The sequence below is a fragment of the Schistocerca americana genome, chromosome 5 (assembly GCF_021461395.2).
Source record: "Schistocerca americana isolate TAMUIC-IGC-003095 chromosome 5, iqSchAmer2.1, whole genome shotgun sequence".
NCBI classification, from domain to species: Eukaryota; Metazoa; Arthropoda; class Insecta; order Orthoptera; family Acrididae; genus Schistocerca; species Schistocerca americana.
The window spans coordinates 342,936,428-342,942,449 of NC_060123.1; positions in this window are offsets into that span (position 1 = coordinate 342,936,428).

Below are 6,022 nucleotides of genomic sequence, written 5' to 3' on the forward strand. Positions count from 1 at the left end.
GTCAACATGGATTCCTCCAAACTCCTTAACATGCTTCAGCTATTAGGGAGGAAGACGAGACCAACAGACGAGCGCTTTGGTTTACGGTTACTACCGGAGAACCTGGACCATCTTGTTTCTGACATTGGCAACATAAATTACACCGAAAATGGTACGCTCCTTAGCAAGAATAATTTAAATGTGCTTCCTCCTATTACAGAACCGTTTTGCGATATCATTATGGTAGTTAAAATCTGTGATCAAGGGGTCTGTCAGGAGCTGTTAGAGAAAGGAAGATCTGTAATGTTAAAGAAGGAGATGTGTGGCTCAATTAACTATTATCTACGTAGTAAATTCTCCAAGTTCGTCACTGCAAGACATGGTGTCAAGGCGAAGCTATCATTTCTCCTACATGGAAGTGACAGTGTGACAGCAAGAGGAATATTGGATAAAATCGGCAAGGAAGCCCTGGAAACCATTTCGAAGAAATATAAAAATCCTGTGGCTATACCATATAAAGTGGAATTAGCTGACGTTAAATTGGATGTCGTAATGGAAGAGTTGCCTGGAATATTGCAGCAGCTACTTGTAGACGATTATTACCTTTTGGATTTAGACATAACGGAAGACTTTGCGGGAATTGTTGTTAAAATGGAGATGTGCGACTACCTAATATCGACCCACGACTTTTGCATGGATCGAGACCAAGCAGTAATGTGATAGTAGACAACGATAAGACAGCTGGAATAGACTGTTTAACGTGGATGAGCTCCAATTGTAGAGTAAAGATATATAACAAATTTATATGTCAAACCACAAGTACAGGAGTAAACAAAGTTTTCGCTAACCATCTTACAGACTTTATAAAGTGTCCAGACACGCGACTACAGGGGACGTTTACGTTACCAGGCTGGAGGCTACTATGTACAACTACAGAATGGATTGTGTGTTCGACCCAGTGCAAAGCTGTTTAAGTGTACTAGACGCTAACAAGCAGTATTTACAATGTGCTCCACTTTACTCTGTGCCAATTGCGTCTACGTGGTGTCGGCTAACTAATAATTTACAAAACAGTTGCTGTGTGCTGTTTAACAACTTTCTGCAGTTTGTCTATTGGGGTAATAAGAACACCCAAAAATTGACAGGTGTTCAAGAAAGCCTGCCGGATTTTCAAGACCGAGAAAAGTTTATCAGTTATGCTCTGTCTGCATACAGTTTTAATTATCTACCTGTAAGCCACGTAGAGGTTCTTAACACAGGCTCCAACAAAGACAATATTAGTAATACGCAGATGTGTTATGTTAAAGGAGGAGAAACTTATTTTTCTCAGCCTAGAACACTCTTTTCCACAATACCGTCCGATATAGATATCGCCAAATTGGGACTGGTTCCTACAAATAATGTTATACTCTAAGTCTTAAGAAAAAGAGCAAATGAATCACACAGACTTAAACCATTCCCCATTAAGTGCACGTAAAAGGAAACTGGAAGTGGAAGACATCGAACTAAAGAAAAGAAAACTAGAGTATACAGACAAGACAGCTGCCGTAAAGGAAGAATATAAGCTGCAAATTGAAATGGAAGAGGCTATTGCGGATGTGCAGGCCAGGTTTACGTACGGATTTAAACACAGTGTATGGAAAAATCTGTCAACGAAGGGAAAATACAAAATATTGGCATTTACAGTAAACAACCATGGAAACCGGTCATGTGTTGGAGTACTGGCCGAAATCATCGGAATCGAGAACGTTTACTACGTTGTGGGATACACGAAAAAATGTATTTATTAAGCTCTGTTCCCATTTGGGTCGGCTTAAAATGGGTGGTTATTATCTATCTAAGCGTGACGAGCTGGATGTTGTCCACCTAGTAACAGAACGGCCATTTGCCGGGTTTAAAACTGATGGAATAACTACAGTTAATGGAAACTCGTTTGCAAAAGTTGTAAACTTAAAGTTCCATACAGAAATCCCGCAATAATGTGGAGCAGAAGAGTTGTTGACATACACACAGGAAGACGTGGAACCCTTTAACAGTAGCGTCATGAAGGAGATACGAGGAAAAATTAAAATCCCCGAATGGTCTCGCCTAGAAGAGTTGCAGGAAGGAATAGAGCTAATAGTTAAAGTCATGAAACAAGTATTTTACAGGAAGAAAATTAGATATGTATTAGAGAATTCGAGAATATACCTTCTCTGTATTTGTCAAATTACTGGTTGGAGTAAGAAACAGATGATTCAGATGTGGATTTAAGTTATAAGTTAAAAATTAAATTGGACATTATTAAAACTACACATAACAAAAAAAAAGAAAGAGTTGTTTTCTGTTCGTAAATGTATATGCAAAAGTTAATAAATATTTTGTGTGAGAATATACACCTGTCTTATTTGCTAAGCTATTGAAAATCCTAGCACGATTTAACAAGGTGTAGTGTTAATAGTATTTCGTGGCCTAACGCTGTTTCTAAATGTTTTTTTCAGAGGTGTAATCTGTGGCGAAAACGACGTAGGTTGTTACTAATACAGAGATGCTATTGATCAGTTAATCGGCAGCCGTTGCTGCGACCTAACACTGCATGATCAGTAGAAGAGCCGGCTGTTTCTTCAGAATTTGGTTTTCAAAGTCCAATCCATTTATAGGACAGGTAATAGTAGCTGTAAATACTCTCATTACTCTCCAAGACCATACATCAGCTTGGTTCAAATGGTTCAAATGGCTCTGAGCACTATGGGACTGAACATCTGAGGTCATCAGTCCCCAGACTTAGAACTACTTAAACCTAACGAACCTAAGGACATCACACACATCCATGCCTGAGGCAGGATTCGAACCTGCGACCGCAGCAGCAGCATGGTTCCGGACTGAAGCGCCTAGAAGCGGTCGGTCACAGCGGCCGGCCATACATCAGTTTATTTGTAGCGAAGCAACAATTAGAGATTGTGCTGATCCAACGAAAATTCGTTCCCGTTGTTAAGATAATTTCATCTCCTCTCCTTTTTGCTAATTATTGGAGTAACTAACACATAATCTTTACTCAAGAGGGAGGAGGGATTATAGAGAGACTCGCAGACGACTACGAAAAGTAGTGTTTAACGAGGTAATCTATTCGTCTGTAGTATAATAGCCTGGAACATTTAACTGTTGTGATAATTACGACCGCTCGAGATCACACATGATGAGTACTTTATCAATTTTTCGGCATTGTAAAATGGCACTGCAGCAAGTTGTGATTCATATGAGCGTGTTCACTCTAACTGAACGCAGATCGATTAAGCAGATCAGTGTAGCAGAAAACCAAGCACACGTTGTGTCTAAATGTGAGAAGTTTTCTTCTTCCGGCACGGTAGACAAGTTTCTTGAACCAGTAGAGAACCCTCTTGAACACATTAATATACTCGAACATGGTGAAGATAACCTGGGAGTACACCTAAGCACATGGAAAAATTAGCAACAGACATAGTAAAAATGAATTTACAGAAGTATTTAGACAAAGCGATCAAAGACTCGTCAGGCAGGCCAAGAATCTTCGCTTATTCGGTGCTACATCCAGCTGAATAGACCGAAATTTACAAAGGCACGTGCTGAAACCATCGTTCCGACTCTCGAAAAGATCACACCTGATTAGTGTGGTGCGAATGAAAAAGTCATCCGAATGTTTACCGATATATATGTCATGTTTGGCGAGAACGGCTACGTCGTAGCAATATTTGTGAACGTTGACAACTCATGTGAGAACATCAAGTTACCAGGTATAGCGCTCAGTCTTCTTTTCAAACCATATATCTAAAAATGTTCAGTTAAACAAGTCCGCCTCATTGTTTGCTTATAATCCACTCTCCCGCCCTAAATAATCATCAGCAATATCAGTTCTTGCATCTTCCACCCCGCTACAGATGCATACTAAAAATGTGTCCTTTCTCCACTGTAATACCAAAACCACCTCTTTTGTTCACCTTTCCAACTGCGATGTTGACACAGCTTTTCTGGTCCTCTACCCTACCACTCACATTAATACTCCATTCCAAATCAGTCTCAACTATCTCAGCTGCTGATAAGGCCTATTGGTTCCTTAAAACTCCTACAAACACCATATGCAATCGATTGGTCTAGATAACACACTAATCTCAATATGGGATATGTTACAACCGTAAATAGAAACTAACGTTTTAATAGACGCCTCTGTTTAGCAAGGGACAGCACACAAAAATTATGTAGCTTCCATGTTTCCTCTTAACTTATTGAACTTATACAATTTTCTATTTTTTAACATAGCTTTTATAGAATTAGGAGAATAGCTATCATTTTTCGGCTTTCACTGCCCATCGGTTCGTACATAGATTGCGAAGACCGCTGCACTATCCGCCGAGGTGGAGGCAGCGCGGTGGGAACCGGTCACATTGAACAAGCGGTCGGTGGCTGTGAGGTGTCGCTTGAATGGCTGTTAGAGAACGCTCTCCTTCTTAGGCGTCTCTCAAAGAGGCACCGCCAAACACAACCGCTTCCCTTATGGCAATTTCCACTTGGGAGGTTGCCATTCCTACTCGGAATAGACAAAGACTGGCTCCTTTTCCAGAATAGCGGGAATAGACTTCGTTCTTGAGAAACGTTTACGTGCGATCTGCGCCACATCCGGCTCCACAGTAACTCGATACGTATGCTAGTCCCGGCACTCGACGACTGGAATCCCTTCCCTTGGGGATTCATAGTGGAAAACCTGTCACTAAATCAGTGCAAAGCGTTCTGTCTCACACGATTTATTACCTAGACTAAAATTGTTACAGCGTGTTTCGACAGAACGCTGTTATAATGTACTGCCCACGGCAGTTCCAGTAAACATACCGAATGAAAACTTTCCTGTTTACTTGGATTTATTGCTAACTGTCGCTTGATATACTTGAGTCATTAGCCGAAACAAATTTGTTATGTAAGCGTCGGGTATGTAATTCCATGAAATGTATGAAGTACGTCATAGCACTTAACTTTGCTGAGTTCACAAAAACCTGACGAAAATATTTCTAACGTCGTCACAAATTCGAAAAATCAGTGCCCCAATCTACATCTACATTTAGACTCCACAAACTACTTTAATGTTTACGGCAGAGGATGGTTTGTGTACCACTGACACGTCCTCCTTTCCTGTTCTAGTAGCGAATGTTCCACGGAAGCAGCGGTTGTTGACAAGCTCGAATCTCTATAAAGTCACCTTCATGGTATTTTCCCAAGAGATAAATATAGAAATAGCATATTATTTAAAGCTTCTGGGAACGTGAGTTCTAGGAATCTTGACTGTAAATCAAATAGCTATGCACAACACCTCTCTTGTATCGTCTGCCACTCGAGTTGGATTGAACATCTCCGTGACGCTTTCGCTCTTACAACTGAAAATGACCCTGTGACCAGTCGAGATTTCTTCAACCTTTATGAAAGAACAACAGCAAGGTCGCTCGTACAAATCTCCCTTACAACCGCTCGTGACCCAGCGCACAGATCCTGATACAAAATAGCCGTCCCCATTTAAAGCTGGCAATCGCCTTACCTGTCATGGTATTGAAGTTCCATTTCTTCTGTACGGTACAGCAAAACTACCTTTCTTAACCCTAATCTAAGTTAATTTTAGTCGCACCTTTAGAAGTGCGATCTGATGCCTACTGATTTGACAATATACACGACAGTCTTTCCGTAACAAACTGAGGCGACACATCAGAAGTTTCGTCGGTCACACATGTGGACTCTTCCGAAAATAAATACCTGTACAAAATCTATTACTGACATATGAGTTATTTACCGGGCTGCACTGTTTTCCCACTAGATCTCCAACTGCGTTATTTGCTTTTGGCTGGGTCACTTAGTTTGATAATTATTCACTATCGCATTCATTAGGAAAAATTTCATGAATTTTGATTAATCTACATATAGGCCTACTGAAAACAAATTGTATGTTTAAAGATCCTTAGTTATAGACTGGGTCGCATGATATGGTAATAAATACTGCTTTTCTAGAAATCTGATTTTTATTATTTAGTTACTGATCAGAAGATATTTA